This window comes from Lactuca virosa, chromosome 1 (genome assembly GCF_052849685.1).
Source record: "Lactuca virosa cultivar CGN04683 chromosome 1, Lactuca_virosa_CGN04683_v6, whole genome shotgun sequence".
Classification (NCBI taxonomy): domain Eukaryota; kingdom Viridiplantae; phylum Streptophyta; class Magnoliopsida; order Asterales; family Asteraceae; genus Lactuca; species Lactuca virosa.
In genome coordinates, this window is record NC_136426.1 from 323,088,278 (window position 1) to 323,106,049 (window position 17,772).

The following is a 17,772-nucleotide window of genomic DNA, read 5'->3' on the forward strand; positions in this document are numbered from 1 at the left end:
CATCTTTTTAGAAGAGTTTTTATTGATTTAATCAATTACAAAAGCATAAGAAATTCTTTAATGTGATGGTTATCACAGGTAAATATTAACACAATATTATTGTGTTCAACTTGTATTCCCCCCTTAAAAGCATTTAAAAACATTTAAAAGATAGATTATAGGGGTATGAACTCACCTTATGTGGGTGATTCAATTGAAGATTCGAATAAGGATGATAAGTTCCACAAATGAAGTCCCAAGGCACAAACGAGTCCTAAATGACATATAATGATACATATAGGCATGTAATTAATGAATCTAACTACAAAGGTGATTGGGAAACAACCTAGAATGCAAGACTAACTCACCAAAAGAGTGCTAGAAGAAAGTTAGGAGGCTGAAAGGGTGTTCACAGCTGTGCTTGAGGTGTTCACGGCCCACTTGAGGTTCACGACCCAAAGGAAGGATGGTTCACGGCCTTGGGAGTGTTCACGGCCCAGAAGTGGTGAAGAACACTTGAAGATCTTGGTGTTTTGGAAAGTGTTTGAAGATCCTAGTAAGCTTCTATGGAGTAGCAAAGGCAAAGGGATGTTTAAGAGTGAAAGATTGAGTTTTTGTAGATGATACTTGAGAGAGACTTGAGAGGATCATGGCCAAGAGGAGAAGAAGTGAAGGAATAATGAAAAAAGCTAATATATATGCTAAGGGTTCACGACCTAAGGAGGGTTGACGGCCGTGAACATGGTTCTTGGCCGTGAACTACTTGTGAGGGTGTTTCCGGCTCGATTGCAATTTAATGATCTCAAGATAACAGTTCTTAACACAAAATCCTTGAGTGTACTAAGATTAGAAACCCAAAAGTTTGACCTTAAGTTGATGTGTTTGACCTTAAAAGATAGAAATTTTTGGGTTGTGACATCTTGGTACCTAGACATTACAAAGGAATCATTGAATGATAGTTTAGAATCTAACACATTCTGGCAGTGACAAGAGTTTGGAATTATTACACTGATGATAAAGATTTGGAATTGTGAAATGAGTTTCATTGAAGATGTGTTCAATTGATCTATTTCACAAAGTAAGGACCATAGACAAACATAGTGTGCGTGCTTAGAGCATGGCATAACCATTGTTTAGACAAACATAGTGTGCATGCTTGGAGGATGGCATAGCTATTGTTTTAATTCAAGTATTAAGTTGATTATTTGAAACATTATACAATGAATAATAAGTAATCATTATGACTTAAAAGTTTTAGTACTATTATTGTGTATCACTTTGCATGTTTTGACTTCCCGAATAACTAGGTTATTCAAACCATCCACAGTCGATCATACTTTGGAAGTAGGTATTGAGGCAAGACTGTCGTGAATGGGTCTGTAGTTTGTCAAGGTTTCTTAGACATAGCTGCAGTGTTCATGAGTACTCTTGGAATAAGATTCGAGTATTGGATTCAACCCACGCTCATCTGAATCACTTCATGGATTTTATCATGAGTGATTGTGAGACGATAATATCTTATATTCTTAAAACCAAGACATGTGAGTTGTAGTTTACAAGTCAGTTGCACATTGACATATGTAAACGCACCAGTAACTTGGTGTTATAAAACATATTGTTGTGTGTGAATTGGTGAGTGCGTACAACCAAGAATTTGAGTCAAACTTTATCCATTGCTTTTACCCTTGGAGGGATAAAAGCAATATCTGTGGGCCCCTCGATGATTTAGTGATGACAACCCTAAGCGCTCGGCCGAGCCTGGACTGATTTGATTTGTTCAATTAGCCGGTCGTCATAAATCGGAAATCGGGAAACAAAAGATGGACGGAGAGAATGATCATAATCCATGTCTTAGTTCATATGATATCTTGTAGAATGGAGGAATATATGATCCCTTATCTAATGGACGCGTAATTGACTAGATCAGAGTTCGACAGCGGCTTTTAAGATATATGATTGCTAGTCAGGTTGTGGAGTCGTACTTGCAATAATAGTTATTAGACTTATCCATGTGGGAGACTGTTGGATTAGTGTCTAAGTCCATAACTATATTTGGTATGTACTTTACCCGATTTAGCATGGTCCATTTGGGTTGCACTTCACCAGAACAATTTGGACTTTTGAGAAGAGGATATGTATGATTTATTAATATATTATAAGTTATAATATATTAATATAAAATCATATTATTTAATTAGTATTGATCAAGAGTTAATTTGAAATTAATTTTGTGGTCAAAGGAGACTAGTTAAATATATAAGGATTGATTGTGTAAATCATTCATTCTTATAATGTAGGCTAATGATCCATTATGTTGGGCTTAACTCATGTGGTGACCCATGGATACTCCATGGAGGTTTAAACCGATGGATCATGAGGAATGTGGAAAGTCATGCACATTAGGGTTTGTATGGTGTAACCCTAATGTAACCACACTATATAAAAAGCCCTTTGGTTCAAGAAATTCACACCTAGAGTCTTTGCAAGAGTGTGCCTGATTTTTGTGAGCTAAAGAGTCCTCTTCCAAGTTTCCAAGTGTTAGTAGTGATTTGTGATTCCACTTGAGGCATTCACATTATTGGTGCTAGGCTCTTGAAGCTCCAAGCAACAAGCTACAAGAAAAGGTATGTTATCTAACTTGTTTTATTACCCAAGAATCAAAGTTTTGTATGCTAATTAGGGTAATACCTTGGAAAATGAAAGTTTGCATGTATAATAGAGAAAACATAGATCCAAGGTATTTTGGGGTTGTATGTACACCTTAGGAGTGTTAGAATGCTCAAAACCCATCACCTATGTGGTGTGAATCCAACAACATGCAAATTCTCATCTTGTTGATCATGAACATAAGAAACCTGTTTGGCTTGACTAGCTAATACGAAGGGTTCAGACTTCTGACCAAGCCTATCAAAGTTAACTACCGTGAATCCTAAATCATCCTTTTTTACTCCACGACTATCAACCCAATCACACATGAATACAGGAATAGTAAACATGCGATAATCAAGATCCCATATCTCCTTTATACGACCGAAGTAAGTAACAACACCATACACATGATTGGAGTCTTTTGCACTAGCAATCTGCATAGTATGTGAAACTAAAGATACTCCACTGCATTGAGTTGTTCTATACTTATCTCGAGATGTTGTATGAAAATGATACTCATTTATGGCAAAACTGCTATATTTACTAACAGCAAAATTAGGCCCTTTGGCCAACCAATGAACATCATCACAAATATCTTCCCCGTTAGCCAAACATTTTCCAACCTATTAGAAAAATATCTAATTAATGTAATTCAAACAAAATAATTAAAAATATTGTAATTCTAAAAATCTTATTTTAAAAATAAACCTCTTTCTTAAACCAACTAATAAATGTCCGACTATGTTGGCTCTGCAACCATGTACTCTTGCGAGCGTGACGGGGGTTGAGATCCTTCAATTCCAACATATGTTTCCTGAAGTGCACTACAAGTTAGAAGAATGTTTTATATGATAGATAATGGTATAAGAGTATACAATTTCATGTAATTCTTACTCTATATACGGCTCCACAACAACAGTGTTTCGTAATACATAAAGATGAGCTTGATCAAGCAACTGAGCATCTACCACATCGATTGTAGCCTTTGATAAAGGCTTGTCGCTGCGGATTCTTTCATCAATACGTTCATGAGGATTTCCATTTGATTTCATGTTTTTAAGTAGTCTGAACAAAATTCTAGGGCCTCCTCCCCCACATAACACTCTGCAATGCAACCCTCGGGTCGATGATGATTTCTTACATACCCTTTAAGTGTTTTCATGTATCTCTCAAATGAATACATCCACCTAAAATGAACCAGGCCACACAACCTCACCTCTCTAACTAAATGCACCATCAAGTGAATCTTGACATCGAAAAATGAAGGAGGAAAGTACTTCTCTAACAAACATAATGTTAATACAATGTTACTTTGCAACTTGCCTAGCTTACTAACATCAACAACTTTACTGCACAACTCATTGAAAAAATGACACATGCTTAGGATTGTTCTCCATATCTTCACATATAACACCCCTTTGATTGAAAAAGGGAGAAGTTGTTGCATGAGTACATGACAATCATTAGACTTCAAACCATTCATCTTTGAAACATCATCCAACACGAGATTCTTGAAATTAGAGCAATACCCATGAGGAACTTTTATGTTAGACAAGGTATCATAAAATAGATGTTTCTGTGTAGAATTCAATGTGTACTTGGCAGGCGGAAGCCAATGTCGATCCCCTTTTGGTTGAGGTCGTAATTCAGTCTTAATGCTCAACGCTTCAAGATCTTGTCGTGCTTTTAATCCATCCTTCGTCTTGTAAGGCAAATTCAACGCTGTCCCATAAAGACTCTCGGTCACATTTTTTTCCTGTGTGCATGAGATCTAACTGATGGCGAACAGGTAACTTCTTCCAATATTCAAGTTCAAAAAAATAGACTTTTTATGCCAAAATTTAGATCTCTTGTCGATACTTTCTTTTTTCTTCTTTGACTTTTCCTTCTTTGGCGTTTCCTTCTTTGACGCTCCCTTCTTTGAATTTATCTTCTTTAACTTTATCTTCTTTGATCTTACCTTCTTTGACTTTATCTTCTTACCCCCATGTAGTCTCAAATCCCGCCAGATAGTCATAAATATCTTCACCTGATGATGGTTGTGGCATAAAATCATGCTCATGTTGATTGTTGAAATGTTTTTTTCTTTTACGAAAAGGATGTTCAAGTGGTAGGAATCTTCTATGCCCAATGAAGCATACTTTTTTAGACTTTGGCAACCATTGTGAACAAGTATTCTTTAAACATATTGGACAAGCATAATAACCTTTGGTAACACACCCCGAAAGATTACCATATGCGGGAAAGTCACTTATAGTCCAAAGTAATATTGCTCTTAGATTGAAGTATTCTTTCTTATAAGAATCAAAAGTCTCAACGCCAGTTTCCCACAAGAGTTTTAGATCTTTTGTCAATGGTTCCAAGTAGACATCAATATTGTTACTAGGTTGGTTTGGCCCGAATATCAACAGAGTCAACATCATGAATTTTCTTGACATACACAAATAAGGGGGTAGATTATATGTTACTAGGATAACCGGCCAACAACTATGCTTGGAACTTAATGACTTGTGAGGATTGATACCATTAGCAGACAAGGCTAATCTAAGATTTTGTTTTTCTTGTCCGAATTCTTTCCATGTGTTATCAACAAGCTTCCAAGAAGGGGTATCGCGAGGATGAGTAAGCTTCACATTATTGACCCGACCTTATGCATGCCAAGTTAAGTCATGTGCAATTTGTGGTATTGAAAACATTCTTCTAAATCTAAGGATGATAGGAAAATACCAAAAAACTTTTGAAGGTACGTTTTTGGTAATCTTTTTCCAACGAGAAGTGCCACAAGTTGGACATTGAGAAGCATCTTTATGTTCTTTCCAGAATAGAACACAATCATTTTCACATGCATGAATCTTCTCATATTGTAGACCTACTCATTTTAGCAACTTCTTGGACTCATATATCGAGCTAGGGATGGTATTGTTTGATGGTAAGATATCTTTTAGGACAGACAACAAAGCATCAAAACTAGCATCAGACCATCCAAACTGACCCTTTAAATGTTGGAATTTCAATAATCCACTAAGTGCATTATATTTTGACCCTACATAAAGTGGCTTATCACATTCTTCAAGAAGTGATTTAAATGAATCAGGCTCTTCGTCTACATATTTGAAGGCATCATGTAGCATATCCTTTGTATAAATAACATCAGGAGGAATGAAATTGTTAGGGCATCTAGAATCACTCTTGGGGTGTTTTTCTCCATGGAAAGACCAAATCTTAAAATTTTCATCGAAGCTGTGGGCAAACAAATGATAACGGACATTGTCAATTGAGTGGTGACACAAATTGATGCAATTTACACAAAGGCATGGAATAACGTCTAACTTTGGATTATTACTTTGTGCAAACTCTAGAAAAGCATTCACACCTTCATCATATGCATTTGATAATCTACTAGAGGAAATCCATGATTTATCCATTAAACATTTGTTTCCAACCTACATAATTATTTACCATTTAAAGGAACAATGATTACGCATGTATAGGGACAAAAACTGTGCAAAAGCAAAACTGTACAGGGGCCAAAACTGTACAGGGACAAAAAACTGTACAGGGGATAAAAAAACAGTACAGGGACAAAAAAAACTGTACCTGGGCCAATCTTGACAAACAAACTGTTCAGGGGCCAATCAGATGTCAAATACATGTTGGTTTAAGCTCACAGGTTCTTGTAACTCCAATTCTAACCCATTTCATGTCAAGGGGATTTTTGTAATTTTTTGGTTATATGAGAAATACAACATCCTTTATAAAATTTTATATTTGTATTTGTTATACATGTGCAGGCTGATACAAAAACTATGAAATTCAGAGACAGGCTTTTGAAAACAGGGACAAAAACGAGTAAATGAAATTTTTTGTCCTTATGTAACTATGTTTTAATAATTAAATAACATCAATATTTAGTAGTGTTTTTAGAATGTTTTTTCATGGTTGTATTGGCCATTATTTGTTATGTTTTTTTCCTGACTTTTTAACATATTTAATCGACATAAATGATCAAATTAAAGCAAAAAAGGGCGAGAAAGTACTAACAAGCCAAAACTGTACAGGGACAAAAAAACTGTACAGGGGCCAAAATTGATGCAGGGACCAAAACTGTACAGGGACAAAACTGATGCAGGGACCAAAACTGTACAGGGACAAAACTGATGCAGGGACCAAAACTGTGCAAAAACAAAACTGTATAGGGTATCAATTACTTTTTCAGCATCCAAGTATTTTATTTATTTATTTATTTATTTATTTAGTAAATTACTTTTTCAGCATGTTATTAGTATAAATCACTGTTTTCTTTTTATTGTAGTTCAGGATTGCATGTTGTTCATATTACTTTTTCAGCATGTTATTATAATAAAGCATGACTTTGGAGTACAAAAATATGCAAACAGATTGAGTGGGTGTTCGGTTTAATTCTGACTTTTAGTCAAAGGAGGTGACTGGTTCAAAGCATACCATTTTATTAGGGGTAGTTTAGTCTTTTGTTTAGAGAAGCTAACTTGTGTGAAAAAATCAAAGTTCTGGGTGAACCAAGAAGAGAAGCTAACCTGTATGGTGAAACTAGCTAACGTGAACAGATAGGTCTATGTGATCAGAAAACAAAGAATGTTATCACATGCAAGTTAGGACATGGGGCTGAAGAGTTCTTTTCAACAATTCTGAAGGTTTTACTTATTTATGAATAATAATAATAATAATTCTTTTTACATATTTCTCTTTTCCCCTTATATTTATGTTCTCTTTAGGTTATTAGAAAAATGTTTTTATTAAGGGCTAAATGCAAGAAATGCAAACTTACTTTCAATGATTTGTTTTCACTTTTTCCTAACATTGTACTTTGAAAAAAAATGATATAATCATGTAGATTTCATGAATAAATGAAAGTATGTTGCTATTTATTGCATTTATTCATTTTCTTTATTTTTGGTTTCATAGGGTGGACGGATGTTTACAGTTGGAAAGCTATACAATTTGGTAAGAGATTACCTTTAAATATATTTTCATAAATTGAATTCTCAACATAAAAAAATGAAAACAAAATCATCTGGTGTTGTAGATATCAAGTAAATTATTAGGCAAAGTGTTCTTGGAAGCAGCTAATTATCAAATAAAGAAGGAAGTTCTCAAAGAGGTAAATATAATATATATATATATATATATATATATATATATATATATATATAGTATGTTAATGTTATGATTGTTATCAGGGTGGAAGAATGGCAACTATAAACTTGGAGTCAAGAGCAGCTTTACTTGCAGCAAAACAGGTGATTGGATTTAGATATAAATATAATAAATTTATATTATGATAATCTATTTATTTTGTTGTTATTTGAAGATGATTGGATATAAATATGAATATAATATAATATTAAGTTATGAATTTTATTTAATGAAAATATTGTTTATTGATTGTTGATTTTGTAAACAGGGGTTAGCAGGTGCTGCATCGCGATATCTTGGTGTTAGGAGCATAATGGTGTTACTTGGTCCTATGTATTATTCCCTTTTTACCCTTCCACTAATAAATACTGCATTTATTTTATTTTATTTTATTTATTTATATAAATAAAATAACCCAGCTTGAAGAAATGAAGAAGACTTTAAATAACCCAGAGACGAAAACTGTAATTTAACCTAACTTGAATGATCTGATAAATAAGCAGCTTGCATATCTTCCAAAAAGAGGGTATTATCGTCATTTTGACTGGTATGCCCCTGAACCTCATTTTAGACATATTTTGGACCTATTTCCAGGTGAGGCTGTCAACTTGTCGCAACTGGTATGCCCCTGAACCTCATTTTAGACATATTTCCATGGGTATTATCGTCATTTTGACTCGTTTAGCAGAACCTCATAAATCTAGCTGGCTCCGAGAGCTCTAAAGCTGAAACTACTGGTATTCGTAGAAAAGAAGGGGCCTACATAAATAAAAGCCTGCTAACTCTTGGAACTGTAAGTCCTCAATCATTCTCATTATTTTATCAGTATAGTCTCCAAGGGTAAAAAAGTAAACAAGATTTGTGATAAATAATAACTTGTCACAGGTTATATCAAAACTATCAGATGGGAGGGCTGCTCATATACCATACAGAGACTCAAAATTGACCAGACTTCTTCAGTCTTTTTTAAGTGGTCATGGAAGGGTATCTATAAGTGTTTTATGCAACTTCCATATTTATTATTTAATGCCCATATTTATTTATTTATTTATTTTTTATTATTTCAGCGTATTTGCACTGTTACTCCCTCTTCAAGCAATTCAGAGGAGATACACAACACATTAAAATTTGCACATCATGCAAAACACATTGAAATTCAAGCACCACAAAATAAGGTTATGAGCATTTGAATTATTTTCACTTGAGAGTTAAATCTGTAATCAATAGTTTTGAAAGTAAAACGTTATATTTTCAGATCAATGATGAAAAATCCCTTATCAAGGCATATCAAAATCAAATTCGATCTTTAAAAGAGGAGTTACATCAGTTGGAGCAAGAAGGAGAAGCTAAAGATGCTTTATTAAGCCAAATACAAAGTCTCACAAGACTGATCCTAGTCTCAACCAAATCTCCACATCAGACTGATCCAGGAAGCAAATATTCCTTTAGGGAAGAGGAGGTAAAATTACAACTTCGTCCCTGTCTTTTTTTATGTTTTTTTGTCTCTAAAATGAAGTTCTGTGTCTTGATTAATGATATAAAGTTAATATTGCAATATAGTAATTATAAATTTAAGAGTAAGGGCAAAATAGTCATTTTACATTGGGTTGAATCTTACATAACTTCATTTTAACTACATTCATTCGCATATTGAAAAATCTAATTTTGCACATTTTATTTAATGTCCACAAAGTTAACAAAGCTTCATAATTACCAAGTTTGAAGCATCTAATGAAGATATGATACTTTTCATACTCATTGTTTATTAGCCATTAATAAAATACAATACAAGTTCCTAAACAAATTAATTATACAAGAGAGGTCAAATATTGGAGCAACTGGAGTGCTAGTGATTCTTAACAAATAAAGGTTTACTTTCTATTTGATTAGTTGGGCTAGGCCCGGGCATTGCGATGTATGGGCTAATAAATTTAAGATATTATAGCCTAAATCTTAATATAAGTTTTTTTAGAACATAAGTAATGCATTAGACCGGAGGGTATGGGTGGGGAGTTTCCCTCACATTTTTATAAAAATGTTAGATATATATATATATATATCTATATATATATATATATATATATATATATATATATATATATATATATATATCATAAGTTTTAGTTTTACAACTGTTACTTACTTGGATTGTTATTTGTGGTGTTAAAGTTCTGTTGAATTAGTGATAAGTTGCTTGGGACTCCACTGGACAAACGATCTTCCTGGTGCAATGATACATGTAATGATACTTATCTGAAAAGACGATTATGCTCTTCTCAATAGCAGCCTACGGGAACTAATGTACTCATAATTGGCTACTTGCTATATATGTGTGACAGAGTAGGTTGGCATTGAAACGTGATGGCTTGTTTTTAGAACCTATTTTTGGTGGAGAAACAGTAAAGTTAGTTTTATTTTTTATTTTTCCTACAAAATGATAGTTTTCTTCTGCTTGTGATGAGTTCTTTTTTAATGTAGAGAGCTAAGAAATGCATGCACTATAGCACACATGGAGCATGAAGGTGGTGTGAGTCCAAGAATATCACCATTAGCACAAGTATAATATATTTCATATCTATTTACTGAATTGCCCTTATCTACTTCCATCATTCATTTGATAAATATCTATTTAAAAGGACAAGAAAGTAAAAAATGTTTCTCTCTTATAACACAAGTGCTCCCAAGACCCGCATCTTTATATGACACAATAGAAAATGAAAAATAAAAAACTTATGTACCCTTAAAAATAGATAGATAGATAGATAGATACCTTTTCTTATCTGAGTATGTCGAATATCAGTGTAATTTATAGCAGAAACTGTTGCTTTATCACCCTTTGAGGCTGTAGCAGCTGGAACATCTTTCTTACTAGAAGCTACACAAACAGGAGAACCAAAGCTTTAGTAAGTGAGAAGAGCTTAAATGAATTAGAGATTGCTGAAATGATTCTCTGTTCCTATATCCTTTCTTTTTTATTTCATCTTGCATGGATAAAACTCGATTATCAATGAAAAGGTATAACATTTTGTAGTATTTGATTATTATTTCGACTGTCTTTTATTCTCATTTCTATTTTACGCATGACTTCTAGAGAAACATAGAAGGTTGTAGGTGATCAACTTCCTGTTTTGCATCGTGCTCTTGTTGAAAAAAGTGCAGAAGTACAAAGATCTGAACAAGTAAGTCTTTGAACTCATTAAAAATAATGAACATCCATTTTCCAAGATATCATAATAGTAACATTGTACTTTTTTCAGGTTCTTGTGAAGAATAAAGAAACCCTAAATAAACTAAAAGAAGTCAATGTTGAACAAGAAAGAGATGTGGAGCGTGTTCGCCAAAGAGATGAACTTTATAGACACTGAGTTCATTCACCTCCCATGGAAGTTTACACAAGACGAAACCATGAAAAGAGCAGCTATAATCGACAATCGGAGGAGAAAACCCAACTAAGTGCAAGCATATACATGAGGAGAAAACCCAACTAAGAGCATCGGTTTTCTTGAAATGTTACCTTGTGTTCAACTTGAGAAGCTTCAGAAGGTGAGAAACCCTTGAATGTGTTCAATTTATCATCGATTTCATGGATACCAGGCGCTTCTTCCCCTTGTGTCGACTTTCTTTTGCTCTTGCTCTTCTGTTACTTGGTTCTCTGGCCAACCGAGGAAGTTGACTTTGCCTGAATCGTTTCAGCAGGAACACCAAGCTCAAGTGACTTCTCCAATACCTTAATCGGACCTAGGGCACGTAAAATTGAACAGTCTCCAACGATGGAAGGAGAGCCCAAGCTCGTCGGCGAGGCGAAGTCAGCCGGAAGAGAAGTAGCCTAACGTCGTCGGAGGGGACGTTGTTTGCAAGGCGAGTCAACGATCGATTGTAGAGAGTGTATTGAGTGATGATCAGTGAGTGTTTTGATCTTTGTTTGAAAAGCCCTAGATATTTTAGCAGATACGTACCTCAATTTTTGAAACAAGCGCGCGTCTCATTAAAATTAAAAGGCGACAATTATAGAGGACGCACGATTAATATAAAGCGCCCTCTGTGTTTTTGATTTTTTTCTTTAAGACACTAATTTAATGGCACGCAATAATGCGTGACCTAAATGCTTAAATTTTTTGAATAGAGGACACCATTTTAAGGTCACTCTCTTTTGCGTAACATAAATCACTGAGTGTCGTGGATTGCACGTCGTAAAAGGGTCTTTTTCTAGTAGTGATGGTGATTAAATAAAAGGTGTTTTATTTATATTCAAGAGTTTCGAGACCATATTGAATTCGATTATTCTTGTGTTTCAATTTGCATGTTTTGACTTCCCGAATAATAAGATTATTCAAACTATCCACAGTCGATCATACTTTGGAAGTAGGTATTGAGGTATGACTGTCATGAATCCGTCTGTAGATTGTCTAGAGTGTTTAGACATAGCACAAATTTGCTACAGTATTCATGAGTACTCCTGTAATAAGATTTGAGTATTGGAGTAAACCCACGCTCATCTGAATCACTTCATGGATTTCATCACGAGTGATTGTGAGACGATAATATCTTATATTCTTGAAGCGGAGACATATAGTTGCAGTTTACAAGTCGGTTACACATTGATAATACGTAAACGCACCAGTAACTTGGTGTTAGAAAACATATTATTGTGTGTTATTTGATGCGTAAATAGATCAAGCATATGAGACGAAGTTTATCCGTTCCTTTTACCCTAAGAGGGATAAAAGCAATATCTGTAGGCCCCTCGATGATTTAGTGATGACAACCCTAAGCGCTTGGCCAAGCCTGGACTGATTTGATTTTTTCAATTAGTCGGTCGTCATAAATCAGAAATCGGGAAACAACACATGATCAAAGAGAATGATTATAATTCATCTCTCAGTTCATACGATATCGAGGATGGAGGAATATATGATCTCTTATCTAATGGACGCGTCAGAGTTTGACAACGGCTTTTGAGAGCTACGATTGCTAGTCAGTTTTTCAAGTCGTACTTGTAGTTATAGTTATTAGACTTATCCAAGTGGGAGACTGTTGGATTAGGTGTCTAAGCCCATAACTATAATTGGTATGTACTTGACCCGAGAGTAGCATGGTCCATTTTGGGTTGCATTCACCGAAGCAATTTGATAGGATGGATATTTGAGAAAGAGGTTATTTGTGATTTATTAATATATTATAAGTATAATATATTAGTTGAGAAATCATATTATTTAATTAGTATTGATCAAGAATTAATTTGGAATTAGGTTAGTGATCAAAAGAGACTAATTAAATTAACGGGGACTGATTAAGTAAATCATTGATACTTATAGTTTGGGCTAACGATCCATGTTGATTATGTGGACTAAATCTGTGTGGAGTCCATGAAGAGTTAGTCCAAAGGGATTATCATATTGATTATTGGATTAAAGGCCCAAGGAAGTGGATTAGGTTTTACAAGTTGAAACTCTTGGAATTATACACTATAAGTGTAACCCTTAAAACCCTAAAATTGGCACTTGTGCATTCCAAGAAGATGCTAGCCGTTTTTGGTGGTTAATAGCCTCTCTCTCATTTGTCCTCCTCTTTCTCTTGGTGTTTTGTGAACCATTTGAGGCATCACACTTGAGGTGCTAAGCTCTTGAAAGGCCAAATTCTACAAGCTACAATATAGAGGTATTCATCTAACTTGATTTTCTGTTTCAAATATCAAATTGTATGCTAGTTGTAGGTTTCATGCTTTGGATAATTTTTTTGCATGTATAACTAGAGAAAACTAGCCTGTAGAGGTATTCACCTTTTTTTGCATGTATAACTAGAGGCGAAGTCAGCCGGAAGAGAAGTAGCCTAACGTCGTCGGAGGGGACGTTGTCTGCAAGGCGAGTCGACGATCGATTGTAGAGAGTGTATTGAGTGATGATCAGTGAGTGTTTTGATCTTTGTTTGAAAAGCCCTATATATTTTAGCAGATACGTACCTCAATTTTTGAAACAAGCGCGCGTCTCATTAAAATTAATAGGCGACAATTATAGAGGACGCACGATTAATATAAAGCGCCCTCTGTGTTTTTGATTTTTTTCTTTAAGACACTAATATAATGGCACGCAATAATGCTTGACCTAAATGCTTAAATTTTTTGAATAGAGGACACCATTTTAAGGTCACTCTCTTTTGCGTAACATAAATCACTGAGTGTCGTGGATTGCGCGTCGTAAAATGGTCTTTTTCTAGTAGTGATGGTGAGTAAATAAAAGGTGTTTTATTTATATTCAAGAGTTTCGAGACCATATTGAATTCGATTATTCTGGTGTTTCAATTTGCATGCTCTGACTTCCCGAATAATAAGATTATTCAAACTATCCACAGTCGATCATACTTTGGAAGTAGGTATTGAGGTATGACTGTCATGAATCCGTCTGTAGATTGTCTAGAGTGTTTAGACATAGCACAAGTTTGCTACAGTATTCATGAGTACTCCTGTAATAAGATTTGAGTATTGGAGTAAACCCACGCTCATCTGAATCACTTCATGGATTTCATCACGAGTGATTGTGAGACGATAATATCTTATATTCTTGAAGCGGAGACATATAGTTGCAGTTTACAAGTCGGTTACACATTGATAATATGTAAACGCACCAGTAACTTGGTGTTAGAAAACATATTATTGTGTGTTATTTGATGCGTAAATAGATCAAGCATATGAGACGAAGTTTATCCGTTCCTTTTACCCTAAGAGGGATAAAAGCAATATCTGTAGGCCCCTCGATGATTTAGTGATGACAACCCTAAGCGCTTGGCCAAGCCTGGACTGATTTGATTTTTTCAATTAGTCGGTCGTCATAAATCAGAAATCGGGAAACAACACATGATCAGAGAGAATGATTATAATTCATCTCTCAGTTCATACGATATCGAGGATGGAGGAATATATGATCTCTTATCTAATGGACGCGTCAGAGTTTGACAACGGCTTTTGAGAGCTACGATTGCTAGTCAGTTTTTCAAGTCGTACTTGTAGTTATAGTTATTAGACTTATCCAAGTGGGAGACTGTTGGATTAGGTGTCTAAGCCCATAACTATAATTGGTATGTACTTGACCCGAGAGTAGCATGGTCCATTTTGGGTTGCATTCACCGAAGCAATTTGATAGGATGGATATTTGAGAAAGAGGTTATTTGTGATTTATTAATATATTATAAGTATAATATATTAGTTGAGAAATCATATTATTTAATTAGTATTGATCAAGAATTAATTTGGAATTAGGTTAGTGATCAAAAGAGACTAATTAAATTAACGGGGACTGATTAAGTAAATCATTGACACTTATAGTTTGGGCTAACGATCCATGTTGATTATGTGGACTAAATCTGTGTGGAGTCCATGAAGAGTTAGTCCAAAGGGATTATCATATTGATTATTGGATTAAAGGCCCAAGGAAGTGGATTAGGTTTTACAAGTTGAAACTCTTGGAATTATACACTATAAGTGTAACCCTTAAAACCCTAAAATTGGCACTTGTGCATTCCAAGAAGATGCTAGCCGTTTTTGGTGGTTAATAGCCTCTCTCTCATTTGTCCTCCTCTTTCTCTTGGTGTTTTGTGAACCATTTGAGGCATCACACTTGAGGTGCTAAGCTCTTGAAAGGCCAAATTCTACAAGCTACAATATGGAGGTATTCATCTAACTTGATTTTCTGTTTCAAATATCAAATTGTATGCTAGTTGTAGGTTTCATGCTTTGGATAATTTTTTTGCATGTATAACTAGAGAAAACTAGCCTGTAGAGGTATTCACCTTTTTTTGCATGTATAACTAGAGGCGAAGTCAGCCGGAAGAGAAGTAGCCTAACGTCGTCGGAGGGGACGTTGTCTGCAAGGCGAGTCGACGATCGATTGTAGAGAGTGTATTGAGTGATGATCAGTGAGTGTTTTGATCTTTGTTTGAAAAGCCCTATATATTTTAGCAGATACGTACCTCAATTTTTGAAACAAGCGCGCGTCTCACTAAAATTAATAGGCGACAATTATAGAGGACGCACGATTAATATAAAGCGCCCTCTGTGTTTTTGATTTTTTTCTTTAAGACACTAATATAATGGCACGCAATAATGCTTGACCTAAATGCTTAAATTTTTTGAATAGAGGACACCATTTTAAGGTCACTCTCTTTTGCGTAACATAAATCACTGAGTGTCGTGGATTGCGCGTAGTAAAATGGTCTTTTTCTAGTAGTGATGGTGAGTAAATAAAAGGTGTTTTATTTATATTCAAGAGTTTCGAGACCATATTGAATTCGATTATTCTGGTGTTTCAATTTGCATGCTCTGACTTCCCGAATAATAAGATTATTCAAACTATCCACAGTCGATCATACTTTGGAAGTAGGTATTGAGGTATGACTGTCATGAATCCGTCTGTAGATTGTCTAGAGTGTTTAGACATAGCACAAGTTTGCTACAGTATTCATGAGTACTCCTGTAATAAGATTTGAGTATTGGAGTAAACCCACGCTCATCTGAATCACTTCATGGATTTCATCACGAGTGATTGTGAGACGATAATATCTTATATTCTTGAAGCGGAGACATATAGTTGCAGTTTACAAGTCGGTTACACATTGATAATATGTAAACGCACCAGTAACTTGGTGTTAGAAAACATATTATTGTGTGTTATTTGATGCGTAAATAGATCAAGCATATGAGACGAAGTTTATCCGTTCCTTTTACCCTAAGAGGGATAAAAGCAATATCTGTAGGCCCCTCGATGATTTAGTGATGACAACCCTAAGCGCTTGGCCAAGCCTGGACTGATTTGATTTTTTCAATTAGTCGGTCGTCATAAATCAGAAATCGGGAAACAACACATGATCAGAGAGAATGATTATAATTCATCTCTCAGTTCATACGATATCGAGGATGGAGGAATATATGATCTCTTATCTAATGGACGCGTCAGAGTTTGACAACGGCTTTTGAGAGCTACGATTGCTAGTCAGTTTTTCAAGTCGTACTTGTAGTTATAGTTATTAGACTTATCCAAGTGGGAGACTGTTGGATTAGGTGTCTAAGCCCATAACTATAATTGGTATGTACTTGACCCGAGAGTAGCATGGTCCATTTTGGGTTGCATTCACCGAAGCAATTTGATAGGATGGATATTTGAGAAAGAGGTTATTTGTGATTTATTAATATATTATAAGTATAATATATTAGTTGAGAAATCATATTATTTAATTAGTATTGATCAAGAATTAATTTGGAATTAGGTTAGTGATCAAAAGAGACTAATTAAATTAACGGGGACTGATTAAGTAAATCATTGATACTTATAGTTTGGGCTAACGATCCATGTTGATTATGTGGACTAAATCTGTGTGGAGTCCATGAAGAGTTAGTCCAAAGGGATTATCATATTGATTATTGGATTAAAGGCCCAAGGAAGTGGATTAGGTTTTACAAGTTGAAACTCTTGGAATTATACACTATAAGTGTAACCCTTAAAACCCTAAAATTGGCACTTGTGCATTCCAAGAAGATGCTAGCCGTTTTTGGTGGTTAATAGCCTCTCTCTCATTTGTCCTCCTCTTTCTCTTGGTGTTTTGTGAACCATTTGAGGCATCACACTTGAGGTGCTAAGCTCTTGAAAGGCCAAATTCTACAAGCTACAATATGGAGGTATTCATCTAACTTGATTTTCTGTTTCAAATATCAAATTGTATGCTAGTTGTAGGTTTCATGCTTTGGATAATTTTTTTGCATGTATAACTAGAGAAAACTAGCCTGTAGAGGTATTCACCTTTTTTTGCATGTATAACTAGAGGCGAAGTCAGCCGGAAGAGAAGTAGCCTAACGTCGTCGGAGGGGACGTTGTCTGCAAGGCGAGTCGACGATCGATTGTAGAGAGTGTATTGAGTGATGATCAGTGAGTGTTTTGATCTTTGTTTGAAAAGCCCTATATATTTTAGCAGATACGTACCTCAATT